A 20,219-nucleotide genomic window follows, 5' to 3' on the forward strand; every position below is an offset into this window, starting at 1 on the left:
CTTTCTAGAAATTTTCAGTCAATATTTTAGCCCGCGGTTGGAAAGTTAGTGGTGTTACATCCGTGTCTCGGTTAAGCAGTCGGTCTCGATCGTTATCGTTAACATATATATAGTAATAGCCCAGTAGATATGACCTCTACCTCCGATTCCGGAGGTGGTGGGTTCGAATCCGATCCGGGGCATGCCAAGACCTCCAATTTATCAGTTGTGTGCATTTTACGAAATTAAATATAACGTGTCTCAAACGGTGAAAGAAAAACATCGTGAGGAAACCTGAATACCAGAGAATTTCCTTAATTGTCTGCGTGTGTGAAGTCTGCCAATCCGCATTGCGCCAGCGTGGTGGACTATTGGCCTAACCCCTCTCATTCTGAGAGGAGACTCGAGCTCGAGCAGTGAGCCGAATAAGGGTTAATAATGATGATGAATGATGATGAGAGATACGACAATAGACCAACGGGGCGGAGATCGACCCACCACCACCAGTTGATGAGTTATATTATGCTACGAGTGTCATACTCGTAGCATAATATAAAACTTTATGACGACAAACATTAGTAAACTAAAGTCAACACTTTAAATACTAAGTTACGACGCCATTGACGCCATAAATACCGCTAGTAAAATGACAGATGGTCCTTCGAATCTGTTGGTGTTACTAAGACGCAGACTTTATAGATAGACAAGGAATCGATACATGGCAACGACTCAGTTACTAACGCACGGACTATAGTTAAATATGTACCGCGTCGGTAAGTATCTCTTTTAAATTTGCCTATCCTATTCAATGTCTATGCACGGATTCACATGAGAAACGGAAGAGAAAATTCTTGTGGATCGAGTGCAATAAATTATTCATTACTCTAGAGTTACTTTGAACGCTCGAGTGTGCTTTAATCATGGACTTCGTTGAAGAGCCCGTGGGAAATTTGAAAGAGGTGCTGTAATATATGCATTTACATCTAGAACTGTTGTTGCATCCGCTAATTTCATGCTTTTGTATTAAATTTTATTTTATATGGTTTAATTCGCATAACATCCATACAAATGATTATAAAGATATTTCTATACATATATTTGTTATATTTTGGCGTCAGTACAAAGTTTACGCATACACATAGTATATATAGTATATAGAGATAGACGAATAAGTTAAAGATAATGAGCTTGAAGGTTTATTTAATTCGATGTCGAGAGTCGTGTCCCTACTTCTTAAACACATCTACTCGTACCTGTAAATATAATATACACTATTGCCTACTCAATCAAACTGTGTTATATCAAGATGATAACGAAATGAATAAATTTAATATTTACAAATAGCTTGCAAAAGAAACAATACTTAGCAATACTTACTAACTGGCAGTATCGATTACCATGCTCAAGTATCGCAGCTACAAACTTTATTTATCAAGCATTTCACTAAATATGTCCGTGGGCTCTGAGTCCATTGAATATAATTATTTAGCTCATAGTCACAGCAATTTAAAAGCTTCTTATAATAGTGCTACCTACACAGGGTTATTAGAAAATACTATTGCCTTTAAGTAGCTTACTATCGTGAGGTGTGGGTATTTAATCGTACTCTTCTACTCCTTCCAGGTTAGCGAACTTTATTTTCCTTCCTACTAATATTATAAAGGCGAAAGTTTGTATGCTGTTTGTTTTAATGTTTGTTACTCTATAACGCCGCAACTACTCTACAATTTAAATTTTTTTTGTAAATTAAATTTGAAACGTAGATAAGTAATACTCTTTAACACAAAGACTTTTTTTTTGTCCCGAAAAAATCCAGGGTCTTTGCGCGATTTGCGGTTAACTGAAGGTTATCCTACTAATATTATAAACGCGAATTTGTATGGATCTTTGTTTGGATGTTTGTTACTCTTTATAGCTGCAGCTACCGAACCGACTACAGAACCGACTAGGCTCAAAATTTGGAATGGAAATAGATTTTACTCTGGATTAACACATAGGCTAGGCTAGGCTAGGCTTTTCATCCCGGGAAAATCCATGGTTCCTGAGAGATTTGTCAAATACTAAATTTCACGCGGACGAAGTCGCGGGCGTCTGCTAGTGTATCAATGTTTGTTACTCTTTCACGTCGCGACTACCGAACCGAATTAGCTGAAATTTGGAATTGAGATAGATTATAACCTAGATTAATACATAGGATTACTTTTATCCCGGAAATATTACATACTTATTTTTCGCGGCTAACACCGCGGGACGCAACTAATATTAAATAATTTATCTATTAGCGTACGCCAACGAGTTTGTTTGCGAAGACTTTTTAATTAGGTCCAATGAAAGGAAAAATGTGTGGTAGTAACTCAATATTCTTAGACTTTTATCATATTCCATTTAAATTATAACTATCATTCAATCAAATACTTTAATTTGTTGTGAAAAATACTATTTTAAAAATTGTATAATTCAAAAAATAATTCAAATATCAAACAAAATACCTAAGCTAGTATATATAATATTGCCAAAAAAAATATTTACTTTTTAAAAACTGTAAAATTTAATGTTTGACTTTACCATCTCAAAAGGTTGCCGACCCCTGCGCTTTACCATAGGACATGATGTACTCGTATGCGTATACAAGTAACACTTTACGTGTAGAGGGCCTACTACTCACCCTCTACCAAGCTCAAGTCAGAACTTGTATGGAGTACTGCAGTCACCTTTGGGATGGTTCTGCAAAATATCAGCTTGATGCATTAGACTCGATAGATCGCCGCGCTAGAAGGATAATTGGTAATGAACCGTTGACACAGGCGAAATTGCAGACCTTGCAACATCGTCGCAATGTAGCTTGTCTGTCGGTTTTTTACCGGATATACTTTGGCGAGTGTGCTCAGGAACTTCATCATCTAGTTCCTCCTTCCCCTTTCTACCACAGAACAGCAAGATGTCGCAAACGGTGGCATCCATATATTGTGGATGTCCAGGCAACTCGTACGAAAAGATTTGCATCTACATTTCTAATTCGTACAGCAAAAATTTGGAATGCCCTTCCGGCGTTTGTGTTTCCTGATAAATACAATTTGGACACCTTCAAAGCTAGAGTGAATAGGCATCTTCTAGGTAAGCGCGCTCCAACTTAGACCGCATTAATGCTTACCATCAGGCTTAATTGTAGTCAAGCGCTGGCCTATATTGCATAAAAAAAAAAAAAAAAAAAGGGCATAATCGCCTATGACTACCCATGATCGGTGACGATAGGATAATCTCCGCTTTGCACGCTGTGTCGGCGTTTCGGATAGTGGTCAAAGGAAGTTCGGCAGATTACAATACAATTGATTTGAATTCATTGTTATGTGTACCGATGTGTGTGCAGAGATAATGGTAATCATGTCGCATTCTGTGGTCACCTATCACCACCTATCTATCTATACATATAATTATTATAATAAAACTGTAACAGGTGAAATTCTGTACATTGAATTTTTGTTGGAGGGCATTATTTAATCGATACTGAAGCCAAAGATTTTTATTTTTTGTCTGTCTGGCTGTATTTAATGTTGACCGGTCATCACACTGAAACCACTGAATGAATTTAAATAAAACTTGGCACGATTTGAGACAATAATACAAAGAAAGTTATAGGATACTTTTTGTCGCGAAAATAAATCAGTATGGGCTGCAACAGGGGTAAAAAATATCATCTATTTTTTATATGGCTATGTCATAAATTTTACAATACTTAAATTAAATTTTATAATAATAAAGAGATAGAGTTTATAGGTTTTTAGGGGGTAGTATCTGGATCCGCTAAACCGATTTTGAATATTCTTAAAAAAACCTACAAATAGAAAGCCACGTTATTTGTTTATCCCCGTATTCTCACGGGAACGGGAACTACGCGGGTGAAACCGCGGGGTGTCGGCTATTATAATATTTTTATATTATATTACATTATTATATTGATCTCAAGATCAACGTCTATTAGAATTACCTCTGGAGCCCGTTTAAGTAGGAGGTAGGTACTCTAGAATAATTCTCTAGAACAACACATATACGGCTCACTGCTGAGCTCGAGTCTCCTCTCAGAATGAGAGGGGTTAGGCCAATAGTCCACCACGCTGGCCCAATGCGGATTGGCAGACTTCACACACGCAGAGAATTAAGAAATTCTCTGGTGTGCAGGTTTCCTCACGATGTTTTGACCCGTTTGAGACAGGTGATATTTAATTTCCGAAAATGCACACAACTGAAAATTTTGGAGGTGCAAGCCCGGACTGGACTCGAACCCACATCCTCCGTCTACATCATCTAGCTAGAAATATATCTTGCTATTCCTAATTCCATTAGACGTCTGAGACTTGTACTGTCTCAGTCTCATAACGAATTACGAAGTGTTGTTTAAATTCTACCCCTGGCTGCCCATAATTCCTTTTATCTAAGTGAAAACGGTCGAGACGTTGGAAAACGTTCCTTTATACTCTAGAGAAATCGTCTAGAACTCACCCTAAATTCTTCGGTGATCTGATTTCGCGTAGTACAAATACCTACCCCGTTTTGTGCGAAAACTAGAGATGCTTGCGGTTTTGGCCACGTGTTATTTGATTTTTGCAGAAAAAGTTTACTTTTTATAGTCTGGCAAGTTTGTTGATGACACTCCCATGATATGCGGGCAACGGGGGGAAAGACTGCGCGGGTGTGAAATCGTGCGTGCGGGGAAGTGAGGTGCATCAGTTCGTGGAAGTTGCCAAGCTATAGTTAGAAAATAAGGAAAGAACAGTCAGACAAATGGATGCTCCAGTGTGGTTTGGCGGACTTAGGGTAATAAAGTTTTATTTTTGAAGTGGAAGGGTAACGTAACGCGTTACGGCGTCAATCTGTCTGGCTTCCTTTTCTCTCGCATACGGCAGCAGGCTTAGACTTTAAGTTATCACTTCTGTAGAGCGTCCCGATACGCATACGTTTTTTTTTACGACAGAAGGGATTTTGTTTAGTGGTGAACTAAGTTACCCGAACTGGACCGTAAACGTACGCAGTATGGGTAATTTTGTCCACTTATATCAGTTATTTTGATTTTAACACAAAACTACTGAACCGATTTTCGTGACAATTTCTTTAAAACAAAAAAATAATTTCCAAAAGTTTTTAATAAATTACGAAGTTATAAGGTAAGAAACGTAAAAAAACATACGCGTCGAATCGACAACCTCCTTTTTTTAAGTCGGTTAATTAAGAAAAATAGAACTATTTGATATTAAGAGTAACGACCGGGCTTAACGTACTCTACGAGGCACGTGGGTGTAACATCTATAAGTATGTACAATTATTATTTTTCTTTGTGCATTTTGAAATCAACTACCAGTATTTCTTTTCCCTATAAATATCATACCAAAACGGACTTCAAAAATTTTACAGCAGCTACAATCAACATAACATAAAATTGAAAATTTTGAAACCCCCGAAAGTCATGAAATTATTAATTACACTCTCGATCAATATTCATCATCAATATTCTCTTTCAGTGCGCTTTCATCGGAGACCCCACTCGAGTTTATTTGCAGACATACGATTATTTTTCCCCATTTCCACCCCCCAAAACTTTTAAACGGCTCAACCGACTTTCATCAAACATGTCCAACAACACTCGCGCATAAGTCACCTTTAATACATAAAACTAAATTGTAATCGCTTCATACGTTCGGCAGATATGGTGCCACAGACAGACTGACAGACAGACACGTGAACCTTATAACACTTCTCTTTTTGCGTCGGACGTTTTAAATCAAAATTTACGAGAGTAGATACCTACATCTACTCTCGTGACTGAAAATTCGTAGCTACGTAGAGAAATTAGACAAAGCCTTACTGTACTTTGCTTTAGTCTCTCAGCAAATGTTTAATTTTTTTTATCGATGTATGCTACAAAGATAAAAACGCATGCAAATACTCGTAAGATTAATACGTACTTATTTAACGAGTATTAGATCTACGAATATGATAGAAATGGCACTGCAAATCTTGTCTGTCTAGTTGTTACTCCACATCAGAGATGCCCAGTTGTCTACAACCCCTGAGGGTCGACAACCACGACGTACCTACAAGTTCTATGAGGGTGAAAAATACTAAGGGGTCCGTAGAAAGCAAATCAGGGTTCAGAATTGGACTTTACATTTATGTCACGAAAATCACTTTTTTCTCAATATTTATTATTTTAACCGACTTCAAAAAAAGGAGGAGGTTCTCAATTCGAGGCTATTTTAATATTATTTTTACTAGGTATATAAATTATATTACATTTAAATATAAATTTTATTGGAATTAAATTTATAATAATTGGAAATATACATATTTATTAAATCTTACTACGTAGGAGGATATAATTATATTTTTTGCACGTTTTTTTTCATATATTTTAATAGGGTTTTGTATTTTTTAACCATTGTTAAAATAAAAACAGTGTAAATAAATAAATGAGAGAATAACAACAACAACAACATAGGTAATTTAGTATTTAACCTAAAAAACGTGAAAATGAATAAGTTTTTGAACTACAACGAAGACAATCGTCTACATACCGAAATCTCATCACCTTTTTCATTATGTTGAATTAAATACCTTTTTGAAAATCGGTCCAAAATTATTTAATATACTGAATATTAAATTGATTAGAATCTATATTGTTGACTATCCGGCTGAAATAAATTATTCTATCCTCAAACAATTTTTTGTAATGTAAACACAACTCAGACTGATCTTATATTTTCCACACACACTAAACATAATATACGATTACATTTTATCACTTACTACAAACGTAACTATGTTTATCCAAACACATAAACCGCCAAAACTTCAAATGTTTACAAAACAAACACTGCTAAGATAAAAAAGAGGCTTTACTTACGGATTGTTTACCACGAACTATAAAGTACACAATTTAATAACACCTTAACTGAACTGAATGTTTGTTATAGATTATGATTCGGAAAATACGATTTTTATTTTTTTTTAATTTGATTTCCGAGTGAGAGTTCGCGCGGCGTCCGAACCGGTCGGCTTCTCTACTGTCAACTAACTACTGAAGTACTGTGTAGTGACTAGTGAAGTGCTACCTACTTTAATACGTGAACTCTGCCTGTTGCTTCATTCAATACGATGGAAACATGGAATTTTCTTTATCATTCGTCGTAAATTATTGTTAATATGCAGCTTATTCAAAAGCTACAGATTAAAGGTGCATTAAAATGTACCGAAAATATACAACAGCGCGACTGTTTGACTGAAAGTGATTTTTTTGTTACGTAATATATTTTTAGCAAAAGAAAAACAGTAGAATAATTTTTATTCATTTTAAAAAAATTTTAATTCAAACTTAGGGATAAAGAATACTATAAGGAACTTAAGCTAACTTATTCTAATAACTATACAAATCATGCCCACGTGGAATGGTGGCAAGAATACTGGCTGCATTTCCGCGCTGGACAGCCAGGCTTATCCTTTGCGCAAAAAATTAAAAAAAAAAGAAGTAGGCGTTTACAAGCACTTCTGAAAGTCAGTTTTGTCCGTTTGTAATGACTAGTATAACTCTCAAACCGAAAATGTTGCTGTTTTAAAGCCTCAATAGCTCAACGGTAAGAGCGGTTGGACTCATCACCGAGAGATAGTGGTTCGATCCCCGCCCCGTTAGTCTATTGTCGTACCCACTCCTAGCATAGTCTTTACCGACTAGTTGGAGGGAAATGGGAATATTAGTCATATTATTAAAAAAAATTGCATACAACGTCCAAAAGCTTATTTATAACACTTAGCGACAAGTGACGTTGTAATTTGATAATTAATAGGTAATTGCAATACAATGGAAGACATCGGTCCGAAGGGAAACAACTTATTTAACTTTTTAATGTCACATTGTAAAGGACGAAGTTGTAAAATCGAAATAAGTACCTACTTGTAACCTAAGTAAAACCATTTTTTGAAAGTCAAGGTTATTTAATGTTGAAATCAATTCAGGCCCTCTCACATATCATATATCAACTGTTAGTGCAGTTAGTCCACTGTAGGACATAGGACTTTTGTAGGGACTTCCAAACATCACGATACTGAGCCACCTGCATCCAGCGAATCCCTGCGACTCGCTTGATGTCGTCAGTCCACCTGGTGGGGTGTCTACCAACACTGCGCTTACTTGTGCGGGGTCGCCATTCCAGCACTTTGGGACCCCAACGTCCATCGGCTCTTCGAACTATGTGCCCCGCCCATTGCCACTTCAGCTTCACTCGTTGAGCTATGTCGGTGACTTTGGTTCATTTGCGGATCTCCTCATTTCTGTTTCGATCTCGCAGAGATTACTATACTTAGTATAACATTATTAAAATTGACCTTATACATAAATTATATGTCTCTAACATACACATTTTGCTATTAGCATTTTTTTCTATGAGGTTTTTCTTCGAGGTCACTGAGTGTCAAATAAGTTACATTATCTAAAAGAGTAGTTTTTGATTAATTACACATCATTTTATTATAGTGTGTATTGTATGAAAATATCTTGACAAAATGAATACGACAAAAGTGTTGTAAAACTAATAGCCCAATGGTTATGATATTGAAACAAATACATGTAATTTTTATAGCTACCATGCGGCATCATATAGAACATATTCACTTTTTCATTTGGAACAAATATATATTTTATAGTACATTATTCAAAATACTTTTGCCATGATATCTTTTCAGAAAAAGCTTTTATACATATCTTGTTGGGCCTATCGTTTCCCCAATAAATAAAGTCCTTTTCCATAACAATACCATGCGAAATTCTTTAACACTTTGGTTTCGACATCACAAAAAGTGAAACAGACATTTTGTTGGATATCTAAGCAAATAATTATAGTCTAGATTTCAAAGCAATGTGTATTCATAAATTATACTCGTGAGAAATATATTTCATACATGATACAAATTACATAAGAGACAAAAACATAGCATTCCATGGATTCACGACTTCCGGGTCCGGGTCCACCAGCCAGACCTGGACCAAATAAGAAAACCTCAATCGGCCCAGCCGGGGATCGAACCAAGGACCTCCGTTTTGTAATCATAATCATAAATCATAAATCATAAATCATTTATTGCCAGAATGTGGTCATATACAGATATTGTTACATTTTAATGTTCCTACACAATCTGCCTCATAGGCGTGCAAGCCGAGTACATTATTATAATTTTTATTTACTAATATTAGAACTGTCAATCATATATAATGTCATTTCATAAATTAAAGTCATATAACAAACATAATAAAATAAAATTAAACGAAAGTAATATTGTCAAAACATTAAGTATACATTTACATGTTATTAATATAAAATAATTTGTCATTAAGGAACTCTGCTACTGTGTAATATCCTTTATTTAAGAGTATTTTAACCATTCTTCCTTTGAATTGCATAGCATCTAACCTTTTCAAACTCTCTGGAATATGGTTGTATATCCGTATGGCCATACAATATGTGTTATTTTTAAATATATTTACTCTCTGCCTTGGCACTACAAGTTTATGTTTGTATCTGTTAGAACGTGCCATAATGTCTTCCATATTAAAGAAATTATTTCTATGTTTATGGACAAAGACAGAGAGCTCCAGAATATAAAGGCATGGCAAAGGAAGAATCTTCTCACTTTTAAACAATGGTTTACATGACTGTAGAGGATCTGCTCCACATATACACCGTATACATTTTTCTGGATTCTAAAGACTTTTATGAAATCAACCGAATTGCCCCATAAGATAAGTCCGTAGCGTAAGAGAGAGGAGACATATCCATGGTAAGCATTGAGTGCTGCCTCTTTTGAAGTAGTTGTAAATCCACCGCGCACACCACTGCGCCACGGAGGCCGTCAAATGCGTATGTTAAGAATAATAATATACCTACTATTGTTAAAATAACAAGCTACTCATAAATACAGCTACTGAATGGAATGAAGCCGTAAAGTTAAGAATAATAATATACCTATAATTGTTAATATAACTCAAGCTACTGATAAATGCAGCTACTGAAAATTACTTAACTTATTTTATCTACGGCCTACGTTGTCCATATTAGCTTTATGATAAAGAGGTATGGAGGCGGAAGGCTTAGAATAATACTTGACTTAATAATAATATAATAATAATAATATTTTTTTTTTATTTAAAGGTATTTACCCAATATAAAAATAATATATAATATATATACTAATATCATATTGTTATAATAACTCAAGCTACTGATAAATACTTACAGCTACTGAAAATTACATTACTTATATTATCTACGGCTTATGTCTATATTGGTAAAGTGATATTTAATAAGACTTTCTGATAAAGTGGTATGAAGCCATAAAGTTAAGAATAATAATATACCAATTATTGTTAAAATAACTCAAGCTACTGATAAATGCAGCTACTGAAAATTACTTTACTTATTTTTTCTACGGCCTACGTTGTTTATATTAGTTTTATGTTAACCATAGGTTAAACCGCAGTCAGAGGTAAAAGGCGGAAGGTTTAGAATAACACTTTGGTTAACGGTTATTGTTAAAATAATTTATGCTACTGAAAATTACTGTACTTATATTATATGAAGAATAACATTTGGGTTAACGGTTATTGTCTGATAAGTGAATATAAGCACGGGTGATCGTTTAACGCTACCTACGAAGCCTGTTTAAGGGTTGAATTACAATATGGAGGCATAGCTGATATATGCGAATACAGCAGGGCTATTCTGTAACGATGTTTTGTATAATAATATTAATAATAACACTCATTTATTCAGCTTCGACTTCGCCACGGGTCCCAGATGGTATAGCTACACTGCATAAGCCATTATGCATTTTCCCTTGTATTTTTGTCTCACGAAGTGAAAATACACCACTTTTTCTTACTGATTTTAAACCGCAAACGCGCCCGTTTTTAGCTAGAGTGGTGAAAAAATATTTACTCTCTGGCATAGCTTCTAGACTCATCAAACTCCTCAGTGATATTGTATGGACCAGTCAAAGTCCACATGGAGTGCTTTTTTTAAATTAAATGACAAGTTAGCCCTTGACTGCGATCTATTTGCGTTGTACGAGTATAGTCCATCCAAAACGGTTTCTATGCGGCAGCATACCGCAACGGTAAATCTTTTGGCGGTATGTCTTTTCCGGGTGGTAACTTCTTAAAGCCTGTGTGTGTATGTGTGTGTATGAAAGTATAATATGCCAAATTGATCTGAGAATTGATTATTGAATCCAGGACCTCTATATTATCTCTAATGCCAACTGTGCCAGAGAGATACCCACACGTTACGAATAAAAAATCGAAGTTTTTCCAGTTACTTTTGTGTTTCCACCCTTATACGTACATACGATACCTACGTACAATAAATGGGCCCTTAGTGGGCATTATAAGTCGTACTAATTAGTGCGCTACTGTGATTTATTGGTTAAGAGTACGTGGAACTTAGGTAATGAAAGTAACCTTAAGTGTCTACTTATATCTACCTACGTACCGAGCCCACGAATAGACAATTACACTTTATTCGTTATTAACCCATATTCGGCTCACTGCTGAGCTCGAGTATCCTCTCAGAATGAGAGAGGTTAGGCCAATAGTCCACCACAACGTCCAGACTTTATACACGCAGAGAGTTAAGAAAATTCTCTGGTATGCAGGTTTCCTCACGATGTTTTCCTTCAGCGTTCGAGACACGTGATATTTAATTTCTTGAAATGCACACAATAGAAAAGTTGGAGGCTCATGCCCCAGACCGCATAGGTAAATACAGTAAACAATTATGGAGTTTAGACCGTGTATTAGTATTACGTGCCTACGAAATTACCACAAAAAATGATCCGAATTTAGACCGACTTTACCGTTTGAGACACATGAAAATGTATCTCAAACGGTAAAGGAAAAACATCGTGAGGAAACCTGCATACTTAATAATTTTCGGAATTCTCTACTTATGTGAAATTTGCCAATCGGTGGTGGACTATTGGCATAACCCCTCTCATTCTGAGAGGACACTCGTGCTCAACAGTGAGCCAAATAGCAACGTATTTCCCGTAGGATAACGTACTTAGAATTTGATCGGCCATCGGAAATCCATTGGCCGGCAAACCCATCGATATAAATCGTTAGATGGGCCCCTCCATACTAAAGAACGCACAATTTTATGTCATTACCCAAAGACGTGCACGCACATCTTATCTTAGTACGCAACAAGCGCATGCTGTGAGTAGACGTGGCTTGAAAAAATATTTACTGATTTTTTATTTTAATCCCTTAATTATGCCTTCGTGTTTTGGAAGTGTAAAACCACAAGCCACAACATGAATAAAGAGAAATGTGTTACGAGTGATGACGTACTCAATGTGCGAAACCAATGACAGTTCAAAACGCTTAGAGGCCCATCTAACGATCTACGATCGATGGGTAAACCCATCAGACTCGCATTCGGTAATTTGAATCTTTGATTGGCTGTGACACCGGCATCATACGGCTCCATTTCAGCGGAGGATAATTTGATTACCTACCAATCACGATGCATGGCCATTGATAGGCTTTCAGTAAATTAAATATTTCAACGTGAGCAAAAACTGAAAGGATACTTTTGGGACAACCTGTATAGCATCGCAGCTGCACTCACACATTAATTATGGAGTTTGTTTTACTACCCGCTAATAGTTTTTTTTTTCTCATTTTGTTAGATTTTAATATTGTATAATTAATTATAATAAGCAGTACGCAGTAAAACCAACTGTGGTTTATTTTGCATTACGTGTATTTTTAATAATAAAAAATAAATTAAAAATTTTAATAAAAAAAATTCAACCGACTTCCAACTCAAAAATTAACCTAAACTAAAAAGCAAAAAATAACATCTTACCTATGTGCTACCTTCTGATCAGTTTGAAGGCGGTGCCAAGCCAGTGATGTTTTAATTCAAGCCGTTTAAAAGTCGGTTGAATTTTTTTTATTAAAATTTTTATTTTTTAATTTTTAGTGTTAGCACACCTACTGAGTGTGAACAAACCTACTGACTGTCTGATTGTCCTCCGTCTTCATCACCAGACCCCCTATGCAGTCACAATCCATATGGGTGGAAAGTTCTCATCAATATAAAATTTATCAAGTCCAAACACAAGGTAGCTACTGTGAACAGTCGAGGAGTTCCCTTAACTCTCCTTCATCTTCATCACCAGACCTCTAATACAGTCACAACCTATCCAGGTGGAAAGTTCTCATCAATACAAAATTATCAAGTCAAAACACAGGGTAGCTACTGTGAACCGTCGAGGAGTTCCCTTAACTATCCTTCGTCTTCATCACCAGACCCCTAATACAGTCACAACCCATCTAGGTGGAAAGTTCTCATCAATACAAATTTATCAAGTCCAAACACAAGGTAGCTACTGTCTGTGTATCGGCTCCATCATCAGACCAACTCCAGACCTTCATAAAATTGTAGTGGTTTAAAATACCTTATGGAAACACTAACAAATGCACTAGCCGTCTCTACGATTTTCGAAAGTTCCCCTTGTAGGCTACACACATTATTTATTTATAATATTATTAATATTCCATTATAAACATTTATTTCATTAAATATATTTATTTTAATTTATTTAACACATTCATTCACACTTACATACACACTTACACTACATACAATCATAATTTCACACTCACAAATTAATATATACACTTTTCACTATTAAAATTAATTCACGCGCATACTCGGGTGAAACCCGTAGTATGCGGCGCGGCGGCCGTCTTACGTCACGCGCTCCGCGCTCGGTCAGTCGACATTCGATGCCTACCCTACTATTCGTTCTCGGTGCGTTCGACTAACACGTTTGACTTGCGCATAACTTTTGTGATCGTATTGTATTGTTTATTCCTCTCATTGTGTATGTTAACTGCCTAGTAATTAAAGACTATCTAAATACTTTACTCGTGTATATATTCCATCACTGCTAACCACAACAAAGCCTAAACTGGTGACCCTAAAATAAAATCAAAATGAGCAGTGAAAGTGACACAACCGGATCGCAGGCGAACACACAGTCGCGGCCGAAGACGAAAAAGGTGTCGGGCAGTTTCTTGAGGACGATTCGACACTGTCGCCAGCCCACCGACATCCAGCCCAGTGACGCGACATTAAAGAGGACATTAGAAGCCATGTCAAAATTCGACGAACGCCTGAACGACATCGCAGCGCCAGCTCTACAGGTGAATGCTGTGACATCATCGTCCGACTTCGAAATACTCAAACAACAACTGGCCAAACTCTCAAAGCTGGTCAGCATGTTAACCGCCCGCGAAGACGAGCAGACATTTTCGAGCGAACGCAACACACGCAACCACAGGAGGAGCTGCAGCCAGTCACCACCCACACGGTCAGCTACAAAGCACAGTCGCTTCACGAATTGCTGGTACCACCACAAGTTCGGATCTATCGCCAACAAGTGTGTACCACCTTGTAAATTCAAGACATCGATGAAAAACGACCGGCGGCCAGCAGTGACGACAGCCGACGATCAGCGGACAAACACGGGTCGTTTATTTATTACGGACCAAGACACAAAAGTGCAATACTTAGTGGACACCGGTAGTGACATTTGTGTATACCCAGTGAGCGCCTTACGCGAACGACGTAATAAAACTTCATTTTCGTTGTGTGCGGCGAACGGTTCGGCTATCGATACCTACGGTTACATACAATTAACACTAAACATAGGTCTACGCCGCGACTTTCCGTGGCGATTTGTAATCGCGGACGTCACGAAACCTATAATCGGTGTAGATTTTCTGTCTCATTATCGACTCATTGTAGACATCAGTAACCGTAAACTTATCGATAGCCTAACCAATATAAGTTATACAGCTAGTGTTGCGTCACCCAACTTACTTGTAACGAGCGTTAAGGTATCGACTGGCGGCAATAGCAAATATCACAGTATATTATCTGAATTTCCAGATATCACCCGCCCCGCCGGTACACCAGGTACAGTAAAACACAGTACACAACACCACATTCGTACTACACCAGGCCCCCCAGTGTCGTGTTCACCCCGAAGGCTGGCACCAGATAAATTAAAAATAGCCAGACAAGAGTTTGACGCGATGCTGGCGAACGGTACCGCTCGTCCATCTGACAGTCCGTGGTCATCACCTCTCCATCTGGCGACTAAAAAAGATAACGGCTGGCGTCCTTGTGGAGATTATAGGCTACTCAACGCAAGGACAATCCCAGATAAATATCCTATTCGTCACATACACGATTTTTCACATAGTCTGTCTGGTTGTAAATACTTTTCTGTTATAGATTTGGTCAAGGCTTACAACCAGATCCCTGTGGCTGAAGAGGACATCCCTAAGACAGCGATTTCGTGTCCCTTCGGGTTATACGAGTTCCCTTTTATGAACTTCGGGCTGAGGAACGCAGGTCAGACATTTCAGAGATTCGTCGACGAGCTAACCCGTGGACTTGACTTTTGCTACGCTTACCTTGACGATTTTTTGGTATACTCCAGGACTCAGGAAGAACACGAAGACCATTTACGCCAACTGTTTTCTCGTATGCAGGAATACGGCGTACTAATCAACACAGCGAAATGCGTCTTCGGTGCACCTGAGGTAACATTCCTGGGCTACCAAATTTCCGACAAAGGCACCAAACCTTTAGACAGCAAAGTCAAGGCCATCGCGGACATCACCATCCCGAAAACCGTCAGAGAGCTTAGACGATTCTTGGGCATGATTAATTTTTATAGGCGATTTCTGCCTAACGCTGCCCAAATCCAAGCTCCTCTGAACGCATTACTGACCGGATCTGTTAAAGCTTCCCACCCAGTCATCATAGAAGGAGAATCTCTGCAAGCATTCGAGGACTGCAAGAAGAGTCTGTGTGATGCAACCCTATTAGCGCATCCCGTATCTCACGCTAAACTGGGACTCGTCACTGACGCTTCCGACAAAGTCATCGCAGCAGCCCTACAACAGCACGTGGACGGAGCTTGGCAACCTCTAGCATTTTTCTCACGCAAGTTGAGCCCCTCGCAGGTCAAGTACTCTCCATACGATCGCGAGCTCCTTGCAATATACGAAGGCATCAAACACTTTCGTCACATGTTAGAGGCCAGTGATTTCACCATCTATACTGACCACAAACCGCTATGTTACGCTTTCCATGAGCGGAAAAGTAACTGCTCGCCACGTCAGTATAGACACTTGGACTTCATCTCGCAATTCACTACGGATATTCAACACATCGCGGGTAAAGACAATGTCGTTGCCGACACGCTTTCCCGTATTTACGAATTGCAGACGCCTGTAGATCTCGAAGTCCTTGCCAAGTCCCAAACCACAGACCCTGAGCTTGCCCAACATCTCAACAGCGAAACATCTCTTCGCCTTACCAAGATGACAATACCTGGTAGTCGTACTGAAATGTACTGCGACGTCAGCACCCCGACTCCCAGACCTTTTGTCCCAGAGAACTATCGTAGGCAAATCTTCAACAGCCTCCACTCTCTCAGCCATCCTGGTCCTAACGCCTCAGCTAAGCTCGTTGCACAACGCTTCGTTTGGCCACTCATGCGGAAAAACTGCCGTGACTGGGCTAAGGCATGTTTGGTATGCCAGCGCACGAAGGTAAGCCGACACGTGTCGTCACCTATAGGTACGCTTGCTTTACCTTCGGCGCGGTTCAAATATGCCCATTTAGACCTTGTCGGGCCAATGCCGTACTCAAATGGTTTTCGGTATTGTTTGACAGTCGTCGATCGCTTTACGCGATGGCCGGAAGCTGTCCCCATCACCGACATTACCTCTGAGACAGTAGCCAAAGCCTTTATCTCTTGTTGGGTCTCGCGTTACGGTGTTCCTACCGATATAGTCACGGATCGAGGAGCACAATTCCAATCGGCACTTTTCCAGCAGTTAGCCAAATCCATTGGATTCGACCACCGCAGGACAACTGCATACCACCCACAGTGCAACGGCTTAGTTGAACGCTTTCATCGACAGCTGAAGGCAGCTATAACTTGCCACGCTGATTCAAATTGGACCGAATCCCTACCCCTGGTTCTTCTTGGCATAAGGAGCGCTATAAAGGAAGACCTCAAAGCGTCATCAGCTGAACTGGTATACGGTGAGCCACTCCGATTACCTGGAGAATTTTTCGGTCATACCACAACTGGGTACACCACCGATATAACCGATTTCTCAGCACGCTTAAAGTCCTTTGCCGAGAAGCTGAAACCAGTTCCCACTCAGCACCACTCCAAAACTCGCAAAACCTTCGTGTTCAAGGAACTCGACACATGTAGTCATGTTTTCATTAGAGAAGACGCTACACGTGGATCCCTGCAACCAGCGTACACAGGTCCACACGAGGTTGTACAGAGAAGTGCCAAGGTTTTCAAAATCATGGTCAAGGGCAAAGTCGTCACAGTATCAATAGACCGACTTAAACCAGCCTATATACTGTCTGACGACACACCCCAACCAAATCCATCTAATCCCCCAAAACCTCCACAACCTAATCCCCCAAACCCTCCACAACCCAAACCTCCAAATCCTCCCCCTGTACATCAGGCAGCTGGAGACACCACACAACGGACCACACGTTCAGGGAGACGAGTACGGTTCCCAGATTATTATCGTCCGTAGACACGGCCTCTGGAGGGGGGTGATGTAGGCTACACACATTATTTATTTATAATATTATTAATATTCCATTATAAACATTTATTTCATTAAATATATTTATTTTAATTTATTTAACACATTCATTCACACTTACATACACACTTACACTACATACAATCATAATTTCACACTCACAAATTAATATATACACTTTTCACTATTAAAATTAATTCACGCGCATACTCGGGTGAAACCCGTAGTATGCGGCGCGGCGGCCGTCTTACGTCACGCGCTCCGCGCTCGGTCAGTCGACATTCGATGCCTACCCTACTATTCGTTCTCGGTGCGTTCGACTAACACGTTTGACTTGCGCATAACTTTTGTGATCGTATTGTATTGTTTATTCCTCTCATTGTGTATGTTAACTGCCTAGTAATTAAAGACTATCTAAATACTTTACTCGTGTATATATTCCATCACTGCTAACCACAACAAAGCCTAAACCCTCAATTTCTCCAGGATGCCATCATCAGATCCTGACATGAAAAAAATGGGACCACCCTGGAATCAAACCCTTCAAAACAAAAAAAGAATTTTCAAAATCGGTCCACAAATGACGGAATTATCGCTGGACATACATAAAAAAAAAAAAAACATACATACAGCCGAACGTAGAACCTCCTCCTTTTTGGAAGTCGGTTAAAAATACAGGAACTAAACACTTTCCACGATAATGGAATTATATATTTTTAGCAGAAGCTTCAAAAGTAGATTTAGAAAATACGAAAACCAGTATTGAACAAAGGTTTCACAATATTCGTCAGGACACCTTAATTAACAAATCAAACCGTCACCTGATGGTGATTATGATGCAATCTAAGATGGAATCGGGCTAACTTGTTATGAGGAGGATGAAATCCACACCCCTTTCGGTTTCTACACGACGTCATACCGGAACGCTAAATCGCTTGACGGTACGTCTTTGTCGTTAGGGTGGTAACTAGCCACTGCCAAAGCCTCCCACCAACCAGATGTGGACCAATCGGTCCAACCGGGGATCGAACCCAGGACCTCCGTATTGTAACTCCACTGCGCATACCACTGCGCCACGGAGGCCGTCAAATTATATTAGGTACTTACCTTACCAAGAGTATTTCATTTAATACATGTTCACAAAAATTATATCTGAACTAGCCGACGCCCGCGACTTCGTCTTCGTGAAACTCTTATATCCTACCCTATCCTACTCTTATCTACTCCTACCCTACTTATCTGGTTGATTTTTTACACCTTGTGTCCGAAAAACCCAAATATCTTACCGAACCCTATTTTTTCCAAAATAAAATTTAGCCTATGTTACTTGTGGATAATTTAGCTTTCTAATGGTGAAAGAATTTTTAAAATCAGTCCAGTAGTTTTTGAGCCTATTCATTACAATCAAACAAACAAACAAACATACAAACAAAGTTTTCCTCTTTGTAATATTAGTATAGATAAATAAAACATACTCGAACCAAGTGAATATTTCTCGCCATTTTGAATATGAATATTCAAAATATGTCGCACGTCCAATACAGCTGGCGCCACAGGTTAATCACGTTTTTATTTACATATAATGCGCCGCTGTATCCATAAGTTGATTTAACCAATGCTAATTGTCTGTTTGATCCGATTGTATTGTACTCGTAATACACTAGCTACAAACCTCAACTTCGCCCTGAATTTTATTCAAAACTAGCGGACGCCCACGACTTTATCTGCGTGGAGTTCAGTTTTTACAAATCTCGCAGGAACCATGGGATGACAAGTAACCTATGTGTTAATCCAGAGTAAAATCTATTTCCATTCTAACTTTCAGCCAAATCGATTTGTAACAGCGCTAAGAAGGAATAAACATACATACTTACACACAAACTAAATTCATAGGCTACTTTCATCCCGGAATAATCGATGGTTCCCGCGGGATTTGTGATAAACTGAACTCCACGCGGACGAAGTCGCGACCGTCCGCTAGTATGAAGTGTTGGTAAATCTTCTGCATAAATCACTCCATGTGAAAGTCTTGAAGATTAATTCAGTAATACTCGAGTTCATTCATCATGCAGACAGACACTTTGTTTCTATAATATGTAATTTCTCACACCTTGTTCAAGTTGCCATCGATAGACGCATTAGATTCAAGACCGATATTCAAATAAAATCCTTTATTTAACAAACTCGCCTTTATTTATGTGTTACCATTAAATTATAAAATACGTTAGTTTATAATCTTACTCGTGATATTATAATCTACCGTCATATTGTGAACTGAAAATACTGATTACAAATTAACATGTTATTTTTCGGTATAAATAAATATGAGATGTCACAATTCTTGGAGTATTTTATTTGAATGACATATGTGTTTCATTCCTAACTCTGTGGACACAGAACGGTCTGCTGTAAGGCCGAGCAATCAGGGGCAAGTTCGGACAGTTGACGTTTTAATCTTATATTCAACATTATAATATAATCTATCGGAAGTGAAACCGTTAAATTGCAATCTTGACTAAATTATACTTTT

The 20,219-nt window shown here is 38.4% G+C and overlaps 2 protein-coding genes across 3 annotated transcripts in view; both read right to left on the reverse strand.

Moving 5' to 3' along the window:
* LOC112055827 (G-protein coupled receptor dmsr-1) overlaps positions 1-7,031 on the reverse strand; it is a 66,607-nt gene extending 59,576 nt beyond the window's left edge. For both annotated transcript variants that reach the window (XM_024096081.2, XM_024096080.2), the window contains exon 1: positions 6,875-7,031. The gene's annotated coding sequence lies outside the window, so the exon portion shown is untranslated. The remainder of the gene's footprint in view (positions 1-6,874) is intronic.
* The window catches only part of LOC112056011 (uncharacterized), a 282,580-nt gene that overhangs the window by 171,281 nt on the left and 91,080 nt on the right, over positions 1-20,219 (reverse strand). The gene's annotated exons all lie outside the window — the stretch shown is intronic.

This window comes from Bicyclus anynana, chromosome 20 (genome assembly GCF_947172395.1).
Source record: "Bicyclus anynana chromosome 20, ilBicAnyn1.1, whole genome shotgun sequence".
Lineage (NCBI taxonomy): Eukaryota > Metazoa > Arthropoda > Insecta > Lepidoptera > Nymphalidae > Bicyclus > Bicyclus anynana.